The sequence below is a fragment of the Nothobranchius furzeri genome, chromosome 2, assembly GCF_043380555.1.
Source record: "Nothobranchius furzeri strain GRZ-AD chromosome 2, NfurGRZ-RIMD1, whole genome shotgun sequence".
NCBI classification, from domain to species: domain Eukaryota; kingdom Metazoa; phylum Chordata; class Actinopteri; order Cyprinodontiformes; family Nothobranchiidae; genus Nothobranchius; species Nothobranchius furzeri.
Window position 1 is genome coordinate 38755885 of NC_091742.1, and position 14493 is coordinate 38770377.

A 14493-nucleotide genomic window follows, 5' to 3' on the forward strand; every position below is an offset into this window, starting at 1 on the left:
GATTCTACCTTCCTGTAACGTTTCAGCCTGATTGGACCTTGTTTTCACACAAATGAACCCAGAATGATGTGAAATTGTGCTTCGTGCAACATAATTCTGGGTGCCATTTAAAAACCATAAGTGCTAATGACTCCATTCCTTTTTGGGGTAATGGGGGCTGTTAATTGGAGTACGCTGAAACAAACCTGATCTCTCTAGGACATTCAGAAGCCAAGTTATAAGCCCACAAATGTGTAACTGGACTACTTCTTTAAATTGACACCAGTTCCGGTGACCTTTGGGACATGGGTTGACCCCTTAGGAAAGTGCTATCATCATGAAACGTTCAGATCACTTACAACTCAGTAGATTCTACCTTCCTGTAACGTTTCAGCCTGATTGGACCTTGTTTTCACACAAATGAACCCAGAATGATGTGAAATTGTGCTTCGTGCAACATAATTCTGGGTGCCATTTACAAACCATAAGTGCTAATGACTCCATTCCTTTTTGTGGTTGTAGGGGCTGTTGATTGGAGTACACTAAAACAAACCTACCCTCTCTAGCACATTCAGAAGCCAAGTTATAAGCCCACAAAGGTGTAACTGGACTACTTCTTTAAAGTGACACCAGGCCCGGTGACCTTTGGGACATGGTTTTACCCCCTATAGGAATGTGCGATCATCTTGAAACGTTCAGATCACTTACAACTCAATAGATTCTACCTTCTTGTAGCGTTTCAGCCAGATTGGACCTTGTTTTCACACAAATGGACCCAGAATGATGTGAAATTGTGCTTTGTGCAACATAATTCTGGGCGCCATTTACAAACCTTAAGTGCTAATGACTCCATTCCTTTTTGTGGTTGTAGGGGCTGTTGATTGGAGTACACTAAAACAAACCTGATCTCTCTAAAACATTCAGAAGCCAAGTTATAAGCCCACTAATGTGTAAGTGGACTACTTCTTTAAATTGACACCAGATCCGGTGACCTTTGGGACATGGTTTGACCCCCTTAGGAAAGTGCTATCATCATGAAACGTTCAGATCACTTACAACTCAATAGATTCTACCTTCCTGTAACGTTTCAGCCTGATTGGACCTTGTTTTCACACAAATGAACCCAGAATGATGTGAAATTGTGCTTCGTGCAACATAATTCTGGGTGCCATTTAAAAACCATAAGTGCTAATGACTCCATTCCTTTTTGGGGTAATGGGGGCTGTTAATTGGAGTACGCTAAAACAAACCTGATCTCTCTAGGACATTCAGAAGCCAAGTTATAAGCATACAAAGGTGTAACTGGACTACTTCTTTACATTGACACCAGATCCGGTGACCTTTGGGACATGGTTTGACCCCCTTAGGAAAGTGCTATCATCATGAAACGTTCAGATAACTTACAACTCAATAGATTCTACCTTCTTGTAACGTTTCAGCCTGATTGGACCTTGTTTTCACACAAATGGACCCAGAATGATGTGAAATTGTGCTTCGTGCAACATAATTCTGGGTGCCATTTACAAACCATAAGTGCTAATGACTCCATTCCTTTTTGTGGTTGTAGGGGCTGTTGATTGAAGTACACTAATAAAAACCTGATCCCTCTAGGACATTCAGAAGCCAAGTTATAAGCCCACAAATGTGTAACTGGACTACTTCTTTAAATTGACACCAGATCCGGTGACCTTTGGGACATGGTTTGACCCCCTTAGGAAAGTGCTATCATCATGAAACGTTCAGATCACTTACAACTCAATAGATTCTACCTTCCCGTAACGTTTCAGCCTGATTGGACCTTGTTTTCACACAAATGAACCCAGAATGATGTGAAATTGTGCTTCGTGCAACATAATTCTAGGTGCCATTTAAAAACCATAAGTGCTAATGACTCCATTCCTTTTTGTGGTTGTAGGGGCTGTTGATTGGAGTATACTAAAACAAACCTGATCTCTCTAGGACATTCAGAGGCCAAGTTATAAGCCCACAAAGGTGTAACTGGACTACTTCTTTAAATTGACACCAGATCCGGTGACCTTTGGGACATGGTTTGACCCCCTTAGGAAAGTGCTATCATCATGAAACGTTCAGATCACTTACAACTCAATAGATTCTACCTTCTTGTAACGTTTCAGCCTGATTGGACCTTGTTTTCACACAAATGAACCCAGAATGATGTGAAATTGTGCTTCGTGCAACATAATTCTGGGTGCCATTTACAAACCATAAGTGCTAATGACTCCATTCCTTTTTGTGGTTGTAGGGGCTGTTGATTGGAGTACACTAAAACAAACCTGATCTCTCTAGGACATTCAGAAGCCAAGTTATAAGCCCACAAATGTGTAACTGGACTACTTCTTTAAATTGACACCAGATCCGGTGACCTTTGGGACATGGTTTGACCCCCTTAGGAAAGTGCTATCATCATGAAACGCTCAGATCACTTACAACTCAATAGATTATACCTTCCTGTAACGTTTCAGCCTGATTGGACCTTGTTTTCACACAAATGAACCCAGAATGATGTGAAATTGTGCTTCGTGCTACATAATTCTGGGTGCCATTTAAAAACCATGAGTGCTAATGACTCCATTCCTTTTTGGGGTAATGGGGGCTGTTAATTGGAGTACGCTAAAACAAACCTGATCTCTCTAAGACATTCAGAAGCCAAGTTATAAGCCCACAAATGTGTAACTGGACTACTTCTTTAAATTGACACCAGTTCCGGTGACCTTTGGGACATGGTTTGACCCCCTTAGGAAAGTGCTATCATCATGAAACGTTCAGATCACTTACAACTCAGTAGATTCTACCTTCCTGTAACGTTTCAGCCTGATTGGACCTTGTTTTCACACAAATGAACCCAGAATGATGTGAAATTGTGCTTCGTGCAACATAATTCTGGGTGCCATTTACAAACCATAAGTGCTAATGACTCCATTCCTTTTTGTGGTTGTAGGGGCTGTTGATTGGAGTACATTAAAACAAACCTGATCTCTCTAGGACATTCAGAAGCCAAGTTATAAGCCCACAAATGTGTAACTGGACTACTTCTTTAAATTGACACCAGATCCGGTGACCTTTGGGACATGGTTTGACCCCCTTAGGAAAGTGCTATCATCATGAAACGTTCAGATAACTTACAACTCAATAGATTCTACCTTCCTGTAACGTTTCAGCCTGATTGGACCTTGTTTTCACACAAATGAACCCAGAATGATGTGAAATTGTGCTTCGTGCAACATAATTCTGGGTGCCATTTACAAACCATAAGTGCTAATGACTCCATTCCTTTTTGTGGTTGTAGGGGCTGTTGATTGGAGTACACTAAAACAAACCTAACCTCTCTAGCACATTCAGAAGCCAAGTTATAAGCCCACAAAGGTGTAACTGGACTACTTCTTTAAAGTGACACCAGGCCCGGTGACCTTTGGGACATGGTTTTACCCCCATAGGGATGTAAGATCATCTTGAAACATTCAGATCACTTACAACTCAATAGATTCTACCTTCTTGTAGCGTTTCAGCCTGATTGGACCTTGTTTTCACACAAATGGACCCAGAATGATGTGAAATTGTGCTTCGTGCAACATAATTCTGGGTGCCATTTAAAAACCATGAGTGCTAATGACTCCATTCCTTTTTGGGGTAATGGGGGCTGTTAATTGGAGTACGCTAAAATAAACCTGATCTCTCTAGGACATTCAGAAGCCAAGTTATAAGCCCACAAATGTGTAACTGGACTACTTCTTTAAATTGACACCAGTTCCGGTGACCTTTGGGACATGGTTTGACCCCCTTAGGAAAGTGCTATCATCATGAAACGTTCAGATCACTTACAACTCAGTAGATTCTACCTTCCTGTAACGTTTCAGCCTGATTGGACCTTGTTTTCACACAAATGAACCCAGAATGATGTGAAATTGTGCTTCGTGCAACATAATTCTGGGTGCCATTTACAAACCATAAGTGCTAATGACTCCATTCCTTTTTGTGGTTGTAGGGGCTGTTGATTGGAGTACATTAAAACAAACCTGATCTCTCTAGGACATTCAGAAGCCAAGTTATAAGCCCACAAATGTGTAACTGGACTACTTCTTTAAATTGACACCAGATCCGGTGACCTTTGGGACATGGTTTGACCCCCTTAGGAAAGTGCTATCATCATGAAACGTTCAGATAACTTACAACTCCATAGATTTTACCTTCCTGTAACGTTTCAGCCTGATTGGACCTTGTTTTCACACAAATGAACCCAGAATGATGTGAAATTGTGCTTCGTGCAACATAATTCTGGGTGCCATTTACAAACCATAAGTGCTAATGACTCCATTCCTTTTTGTGGTTGTAGGGGCTGTTGATTGGAGTACACTAAAACAAACCTAACCTCTCTAGCACATTCAGAAGCCAAGTTATAAGCCCACAAAGGTGTAACTGGACTACTTCTTTAAAGTGACACCAGGCCCGGTGACCTTTGGGACATGGTTTTACCCCCTATAGGAATGTGCGATCATCTTGAAACGTTCAGATCACTTACAACTCAATTGATTCTACCTTCTTGTAGCGTTTCAGCCAGATTGGACCTTGTTTTCACACAAATGGACCCAGAATGATGTGAAATTGTGTTTTGTGCAACATAATTCTGGGTGCCATTTACAAACCTTAAGTGCTAATGACTCCATTCCTTTTTGTGGTTGTAGGGGCTGTTGATTGGAGTACACTAAAACAAACCTGATCTCTCTAAAACATTCAGAAGCCAAGTTATAAGCCCACTAATGTGTAACTGGACTACTTCTTTAAATTGACACCAGATCCGGTGACCTTTGGGACATGGTTTGACCCCCTTAGGAAAGTGCTATCATCATGAAACGTTCAGATCACTTACAACTCAATAGATTCTACCTTCCTGTAACGTTTCAGCCTGATTGGACCTTGTTTTCACACAAATGAACCCAGAATGATGTGAAATTGTGCTTTGTGCAACATAATTCTGGGTGCCATTTAAAAACCATAAGTGCTAATGACTCCATTCCTTTTTGTGGTTGTAGGGGGTGTTGATTGGAGTATAATAAAACAAACCTGATCTCTCTAGGACATTCAGAGGCCAATTTATAAGCCCACAAAGGTGTAACTGGACTACTTATTTAAATTGACACCAGATCCGGTGACCTTTGGGACATGGTTTGACCCCCTTAGGAAAGTGCTATCATCATGAAACGTTCAGATAACTTACAGCTCAATAGATTCTACCTTCTTGTAACGTTTCAGCCTGATTGGACCTTGTTTTCACACAAATGGACCCAGAATGATGTGAAATTGTGCTTCGTGCAACATAATTCTGGGTGCCATTTACAAACCATAAGTGCTAATGACTCCATTCCTTTTTGTGGTTGTAGGGGCTGTTGATTGGAGTACACTAAAACAAACCTGATCCCTCTAGGACATTCAGAAGCCAAGTTATAAGCCCACAAATGTGTAACTGGACTACTTCTTTAAATTGACACCAGATCCGGTGACCTTTGGGACATGGTTTGACCCCCTTAGGAAAGTGCTATCATCATGAAACGTTCAGATCACTTACAACTCAATAGATTCTACCTTCCCGTAACGTTTCAGCCTGATTGGACCTTGTTTTCACACAAATGAACCCAGAATGATGTGAAATTGTGCTTCGTGCAACATAATTCTGGGTGCCATTTAAAAACCATAAGTGCTAATGACTCCATTCCTTTTTGTGGTTGTAGGGGCTGTTGATTGGAGTATACTAAAACAAACCTGATCTCTCTAGGACATTCAGAGGCCAAGTTATAAGCCCACAAAGGTGTAACTGGACTACTTCTTTAAATTGACACCAGATCCGGTGACCTTTGGGACATGGTTTGACCCCCTTAGGAAAGTGCTATCATCATGAAACGTTCAGATCACTTACAACTCAATAGATTCTACCTTCTTGTAACGTTTCAGCCTGATTGGACCTTGTTTTCACACAAATGAACCCAGAATGATGTGAAATTGTGCTTCGTGCAACATAATTCTGGGTGCCATTTACAAACCATAAGTGCTAATGACTCCATTCCTTTTTGTGGTTGTAGGGGCTGTTGATTGGAGTACACTAAAACAAACCTGATCTCTCTAGGACATTCAGAAGCCAAGTTATAAGCCCACAAATGTGTAACTGGACTACTTCTTTAAACTGACACCAGATCCGGTGACCTTTGGGACATGGTTTGACCCCCTTAGGAAAGTGCTATCATCATGAAACGCTCAGATCACTTACAACTCAATAGATTCTACCTTCCTGTAACGTTTCAGCCTGATTGGACCTTGTTTTCACACAAATGAACCCAGAATGATGTGAAATTGTGCTTCGTGCAACATAATTCTGGGTGCCATTTAAAAACCATGAGTGCTAATGACTCCATTCCTTTTTGGGGTAATGGGGGCTGTTAATTGGAGTACGCTAAAACAAACCTGATCTCTCTAGGACATTCAGAAGCCAAGTTATAAGCCCACAAATGTGTAACTGGACTACTTCTTTAAATTGACACCAGTTCCGGTGACCTTTGGGACATGGTTTGACCCCCTTAGGAAAGTGCTATCATCATGAAACGTTCAGATCACTTACAACTCAGTAGACTCTACCTTCCTGTAACGTTTCAGCCTGATTGGACCTTGTTTTCACACAAATGAACCCAGAATGATGTGAAATTGTGCTTCGTGCAACATAATTCTGGGTGCCATTTACAAACCATAAGTGCTAATGACTCCATTCCTTTTTGTGGTTGTAGGGGCTGTTGATTGGAGTACATTAAAACAAACCTGATCTCTCTAGGACATTCAGAAGCCAAGTTATAAGCCCACAAATGTGTAACTGGACTACTTCTTTAAATTGACACCAGATCCGGTGACCTTTGGGACATGGTTTGACCCCCTTAGGAAAGTGCTATCATCATGAAACGTTCAGATAACTTGCAACTCAATAGATTCTACCTTCCTGTAACGTTTCAGCCTGATTGGACCTTGTTTTCACACAAATGAACCCAGAATGATGTGAAATTGTGCTTCGTGCATCATAATTCTGGGTGCCATTTACAAACCATAAGTGCTAATGACTCCATTCCTTTTTGTGGTTGTAGGGGCTGTTGATTGGAGTACACTAAAACAAACCTAACCTCTCTAGCACATTCAGAAGCCAAGTTATAAGCCCACAAAGGTGTAACTGGACTACTTCTTTAAAGTGACACCAGGCCCGGTGACCTTTGGGACATGGTTTTACCCCCTATAGGAATGTGCGATCATCTTGAAACGTTCAGATCACTTACAACTCAATAGATTCTACCTTCTTGTAGCGTTTCAGCCTGATTGGACCTTGTTTTCACACAAATGGACCCAGAATGATGTGAAATTGTGCTTTGTGCAACATAATTCTGGGTGCCATTTACAAACCTTAAGTGCTAATGACTCCATTCTTTTTGTGGTTGTAGGGGCTGTTGATTGGAGTATACTAAAACAAACCTGATCTCTCTAAGACATTCAGAAGCCAAGTTATAAGCCCACAAATGTGTAACTGGACTACTTCTTTAAATTGACACCAGTTCCGGTGACCTTTGGGACATGGTTTGACCCCCTTAGGAAAGTGCTATCATCATGAAACGTTCAGATCACTTACAACTCAGTAGATTCTACCTTCCTGTAACGTTTCAGCCTGATTGGACCTTGTTTTCACACAAATGAACCCAGAATGATGTGAAATTGTGCTTCGTGCAACATAATTCTGGGTGCCATTTACAAACCATAAGTGCTAATGACTCCATTCCTTTTTGTGGTTGTAGGGGCTGTTGATTGGAGTACATTAAAACAAACCTGATCTCTCTAGGACATTCAGAAGCCAAGTTATAAGCCCACAAATGTGTAACTGGACTACTTCTTTAAATTGACACCAGATCCGGTGACCTTTGGGACATGGTTTGACCCCCTTAGGAAAGTGCTATCATCATGAAACGTTCAGATAACTTGCAACTCAATAGATTCTACCTTCCTGTAACGTTTCAGCCTGATTGGACCTTGTTTTCACACAAATGAACCCAGAATGATGTGAAATTGTGCTTCGTGCATCATAATTCTGGGTGCCATTTACAAACCATAAGTGCTAATGACTCCATTCCTTTTTGTGGTTGTAGGGGCTGTTGATTGGAGTACACTAAAACAAACCTAACCTCTCTAGCACATTCAGAAGCCAAGTAATAAGCCCACAAAGGTGTAACTGGACTACTTCTTTAAAGTGACACCAGGCCCGGTGACCTTTGGGACATGGTTTTACCCCCTATAGGAATGTGCGATCATCTTGAAACGTTCAGATCACTTACAACTCAATAGATTCTACCTTCTTGTAGCGTTTCAGCCTGATTGGACCTTGTTTTCACACAAATGGACCCAGAATGATGTGAAATTGTGCTTTGTGCAACATAATTCTGGGTGCCATTTACAAACCTTAAGTGCTAATGACTCCATTCTTTTTGTGGTTGTAGGGGCTGTTGATTGGAGTACACTAAAACAAACCTGATCTCTCTAAGACATTCAGAAGCCAAGTTATAAGCCCACTAATGTGTAACTGGACTACTTCTTTAAATTGACACCAGATCCGGTGACCTTTGGGACATGGTTTGACCCCCTTAGGAAAGTGCTATCATCATGAAACGTTCAGATCACTTACAACTCAATAGATTCTACCTTCCTGTAACGTTTCAGCCTGATTGGACCTTGTTTTCACACAAATGAACCCAGAATGATGTGAAATTGTGCTTCGTGCAACATAATTCTGGGTGCCATTTAAAAACCATAAGTGCTAATGACTCCATTCCTTTTTGGGTTAATGGGGGCTGTTAAATGGAGTATGCTAAAACAAACCTGATCTCTCTAGGACATTCAGAAGCCAAGTTATAAGCCCACAAATGTGTAACTGGACTACTTCTTTAAATTGACACCAGTTCCGGTGACCTTTGGGACATGGTTTGACCCCCTTAGGAAAGTGCTATCATAATGAAACGTTCAGATCACTTACAACTCAGTAGATTCTACCTTCCTGTAACGTTTCAGCCTGATTGGACCTTGTTTTCACACAAATGAACCCAGAATGATGTGAAATTGTGCTTCGTGCAACATAATTCTGGGTGCCATTTACAAACCATAAGTGCTAATGACTCCATTCCTTTTTGTGGTTGTAGGGGCTGTTGATTGGAGTACATTAAAACAAACCTGATCTCTCTAGGACATTCAGAAGCCAAGTTATAAGCCCACAAATGTGTAACTGGACTACTTCTTTAAATTGACACCAGATCCGGTGACCTTTGGGACATGTTTTGACCCCCTTAGGAAAGTGCTATCATCATGAAACGTTCAGATCACTTACAACTCAATAGATTCTACCTTCCTGTAACGTTTCAGCCTGATTTGACCTTGTTTTCACACAAATGGACCCAGAATGATGTGAAATTGTGCTTCGTGCAACATAATTCTGGGTGCCATTTACAAACCATAAGTGCTAATGACTCCATTCCTTTTTGTGGTTGTAGGGGCTGTTGATTGGAGTAGATTAAAACAAACCTGATCTCTCTAGGACATTAAGAAGCCAAGTTATAAGCCCACAAATGTGTAACTGGACTACTTCTTTAAATTGACACCAGATCCGGTGACCTTTGGGACATGTTTTGACCCCCTTAGGAAAGTGCTATCATCATGACACGTTCAGATCACTTACAACTCAATAGATTCTACCTTCCTGTAACGTTTCAGCCTGATTGGACCTTGTTTTCACACAAATGAACCCAGAATGATGTGAAATTGTGCTTCGTGCAACATAATTCTGGGTGCCATTTACAAACCATAAGTGCTAATGACTCCATTCCATTTTGTGTTTGTAGGGGCTTTTGATTGGAGTACACTAAAACAAACCTGATCCCTCTAGGACATTCAGAAGCCAAGTTATAAGCCCACAAAGGTGTAACTGGACTACTTCTTTAAAGTGACACCAGGCCCGGTGACCTTTGGGAAATTGGTTTACCCCCTATAGGAATGTGTGATCATCTTGAAACGTTCAGATCACTTACAACTCAATAGATTCTACCTTCTTGTAGCGTTTCAGCCTGATTGGCCCTTGTTTTCACACAAATGAACCCAGAATGATGTGAAATTGTGCTTCGTGCAACATAATTCTGGGTGCCATTTACAAACCATAAGTGCTAATGACTCCATTCCTTTTTGTGGTTGTAGGGGCTGTTGATTGGAGTACATTAAAACAAACCTGATCTCTCTAGGACATTCAGAAGCCAAGTTATAAGTCCACAAATGTTGTGAGCTGGGAGGTGAGCACTCCACACACACCATGACATCACCTGGCTTGTGAGTTCTGTTTTCAGGAGAGAGAGCAGCAGCTGCAATCAATCAGCTGATCAGTGGGTGGCCTTCATAAGGAGGACGGAGGACACTGCTCAGCCGCCGGATGATTACGCCTACTGGTAGAGTCCCAGCCACAGTGTTAACTCGATTTTGAAACCTTGACTTTGAACTGTCGGAACTTAGACTTTGAACTTTGAAACCTTAGCCTTGAACTTTAGAAACATGTTTTTTGCAAGCGATCTTTTGCTCAGATTTTGTTCTCGTTTTGTCTCAGGCTCAGTCATCTTTCCATACACCACCTCCTCGCTGAGACCTTTTGGATTAACTACTCGACCATACTACGTCTGGACTTCACTCCCGGTTCCCGTCCTCCTCACAGCACTAACTGCTCCCAGCACTACAGGCTCTCTCTCTCCTTCCCTCCGGTTGTAAAACCTTGCCGATCTTCATCACCTCGGAATACTCATTCACTCTCCCAGCTCACCCCTCCCTGGAGATCCTCCACCACGCTACAGCTGTAAGTCCTCCTACCAAACTCATCCTCTACCACACTACAGTTTCAATCAAGGACTCACCTCTGTTTCCCTTCCCTCAGACGCTGCTCCCGTTTACCCATTCACTGGATTTCCAGTGCACCCTAAGTTCTAGTTACCAAATAAATCTTTATTTTTTCACATCCTGCTCCAGTGTGTTGATTCTGCATGTCTTGGGTTAAATCATTACCTCAGACCATGACAACAAATGTGTAACTGGACTACTTCTTTAAATTGACACAAGATCCGGTGACCTTTGGGACATTGTTTGACCCCCTTAGGAAAGTGCTATCATCATGAAACGTTCAGATCACTTACAACTCAATAGATTCTACCTTCCTGTAACGTTTCAGCCTGATTGGACCTTGTTTTCACACAAATGAACCCAGAATGATGTGAAATTGTGCTTCGTGCAACATAATTCTGGGTGCCATTTAAAAACCATAAGTGCTAATGACTCCATTCCTTTTTGGGTTAATGGGGGCTGTTAAATGGAGTATGCTAAAACAAACCTGATCTCTCTAGGACATTCAGCGCCTTGTCTGGTTGTAATGCCATGTTGAATGCGCTTTATAAATAAAATGGTATGGTATGGTATGGTATTCAGAAGCCAAGTTATAAGCCCACAAATGTGTAACTGGACTACTTCTTTAAATTGACACCAGTTCCGGTGACCTTTGGGACATGGTTTGACCCCCTTAGGAAAGTGCTATCATAATGAAACGTTCAGATGTCTTACAACTCAGTAGATTCTACCTTCCTGTAACGTTTCAGCCTGATTGGACCTTGTTTTCACACAAATGAACCCAGAATGATGTGAAATTGTGCTTCGTGCAACATAATTCTGGGTGCCATTTACAAACCATAAGTGCTAATGACTCCATTCCTTTTTGTGGTTGTAGGGGCTGTTGATTGGAGTACATTAAAACAAACCTGATCTCTCTAGGACATTCAGAAGCCAAGTTATAAGCCCACAAATGTGTAACTGGACTACTTCTTTAAATTGACACCAGATCCGGTGACCTTTGGGACATGTTTTGACCCCCTTAGGAAAGTGCTATCTTCATGAAACGTTCAGATCAATTACAACTCAATAGATTCTACCTTCCTGTAACGTTTCAGCCTGATTTGACCTTGTTTTCACACAAATGGACCCAGAATGATGTGAAATTGTGCTTCGTGCAACATAATTCTGGGTGCCATTTACAAACCATAAGTGCTAATGACTCCATTCCTTTTTGTGGTTGTAGGGGCTGTTGATTGGAGTACATTAAAACAAACCTGATCTCTCTAGGACATTCAGAAGCCAAGTTATAAGCCCACAAATGTGTAACTGGACTACTTCTTTAAATTGACACCAGATCCGGTGACCTTTGGGACATGTTTTGACCCCCTTAGGAAAGTGCTATCATCATGAAACGTTCAGATCACTTACAACTCAATAGATTCTACCTTCCTGTAACGTTTCAGCCTGATTGGACCTTGTTTTCACACAAATGAACCCAGAATGATGTGAAATTGTGCTTCGTGCAACATAATTCTGGGTGCCATTTACAAACCATAAGTGCTAATGACTCCATTCCATTTTGTGTTTGTAGGGGCTTTTGATTGGAGTACACTAAAACAAACCTGATCTCTCTAGGACATTCAGAAGCCAAGTTATAAGCCCACAAAGGTGTAACTGGACTACTTCTTTAAAGTGACACCAGGCCCGGTGACCTTTGGGAAATTGGTTTACCCCCTATAGGAATGTGTGATCATCTTGAAACGTTCAGATCACTTACAACTCAATAGATTCTACCTTCTTGTTGCGTTTCAGCCTGATTGGACCTTGTTTTCACACAAATGAACCCAGAATGATGTGAAATTGTGCTTCGTGCAACATAATTCTGGGTGCCATTTACAAACCATAAGTGCTAATGACTCCATTCCTTTTTGTGGTTGTAGGGGCTGTTGATTGGAGTACATTAAAACAAACCTGATCTCTCTAGGACATTCAGAAGCCAAGTTATAAGTCCACAAATGTTGTGAGCTGGGAGGTGAGCACTCCACACACACCATGACATCACCTGGCTTGTGAGTTCTGTTTTCAGGAGAGAGAGCAGCAGCTGCAATCAATCAGCTGATCAGTGGGTGGCCTTCATAAGGAGGACGGAGGACACTGCTAAGCCGCCGGATGATTACGCCTACTGGTAGAGTCCCAGCCACAGTGTTAACTCGATTTTGAAACCTTGACTTTGAACTGTCGGAACTTAGACTTTGAACTTTGAAACCTTAGCCTTGAACTTTAGAAATGTGTTTTTTGCTAGCGATCTTTTGCTCAGATTTTGTTCTCGTTTTGTCTCAGGCTCAGTCATCTTTCCATACACCACCTCCTCGCTGAGACCTTTTGGATTAACTACTCGACCATACTACGTCTGGACTTCACTCCCGGTTCCCGTCCTCCTCACGGCACTAACTGCTCCCAGCACTACAGGCTCTCTCTCTCCTTCCCTCCGGTTGTAAAACCTTGCCGATCTTCATCACCCCGGAATACTCATTCACTCTCCCAGCTCACCCCTCCCTGGAGATCCTCCACCACGCTACAGCTGTAAGTCCTCCTACCAAACTCATCCTCTACCACACTACAGTTTCAATCAAGGATTCACCTCTGTTTCCCTTCCCTCAGACGCTGCTCCCGTTTACCCATTCACTGGATTTCCAGTGCACATTAAGTTCTAGTTACCAAATAAATCTTTATTTTTTCACATCCTGCTCCAGTGTGTTGATTCTGCATGTCTTGGGTTAAATCATTACCTCAGACCATGACAACAAATGTGTAACTGGACTACTTCTTTAAATTGACACAAGATCCGGTGACCTTTGGGACATTGTTTGACCCCCTTAGGAAAGTGCTATCATCATGAAACGTTCAGATCACTTACAACTCAATAGATTCTACCTTCCTGTAACGTTTCAGCCTGATTGGACCTTGTTTTCACACAAATGAACCCAGAATGATGTGAAATTGTGCTTCGTGCAACATAATTCTGGGTGCCATTTACAAACCATAAGTGCTAATGACTCCATTCCTTTTTGTGGTTGTAACAGCTTTTGATTGGAGTACACTAAAACAAACCTAACCTCTCTAGGACATTCAGAAGCCAAGTTATAAGCCCACAAATGTGTAACTGGACTACTTCTTTAAAGTGACACCAGGCCCGGTGACCTTTGGGACATGGTTTTACCCCCTATAGGAATGAGCGATCATCTTGAAACGTTCAGATCACTTACAACTCAATAGATTCTACCTTCTTGTAGCGTTTCAGCCTGATTGGACCTTGTTTTCACACAAATGGACCCAGAATGATGTGAAATTGTGCTTCGTGCAACATAATTCTGGGTGCCATTTACAAACCATAAGTGCTAAAGACTCCATTCCTTTTTGTGGTTGTAGGGGCCTTTGATTGGAGTACATTAAAACAAACCTGATCTCTCTAGGACATTCAGAAGCCAAGTTATAAGCCCACAAATGTGTAACTGGACTACTTCTTTAAATTGACACCAGATCCGGTGACCTTTGGGACATGGTTTGTCCCCCTTAGGA

The 14493-nt window shown here is 41.8% G+C and overlaps 1 long non-coding RNA gene across 1 annotated transcript; it reads left to right on the forward strand.

Moving 5' to 3' along the window:
* Positions 1-10832: 10832 nt before the first annotated feature.
* Positions 10833-11048, forward strand: LOC139066283 (uncharacterized). Its single transcript, XR_011519213.1, has 2 exons — positions 10833-10891; positions 10970-11048. It is a non-coding gene; the product is annotated as an uncharacterized lncRNA (long non-coding RNA).
* Positions 11049-14493: the final 3445 nt, after the last annotated feature.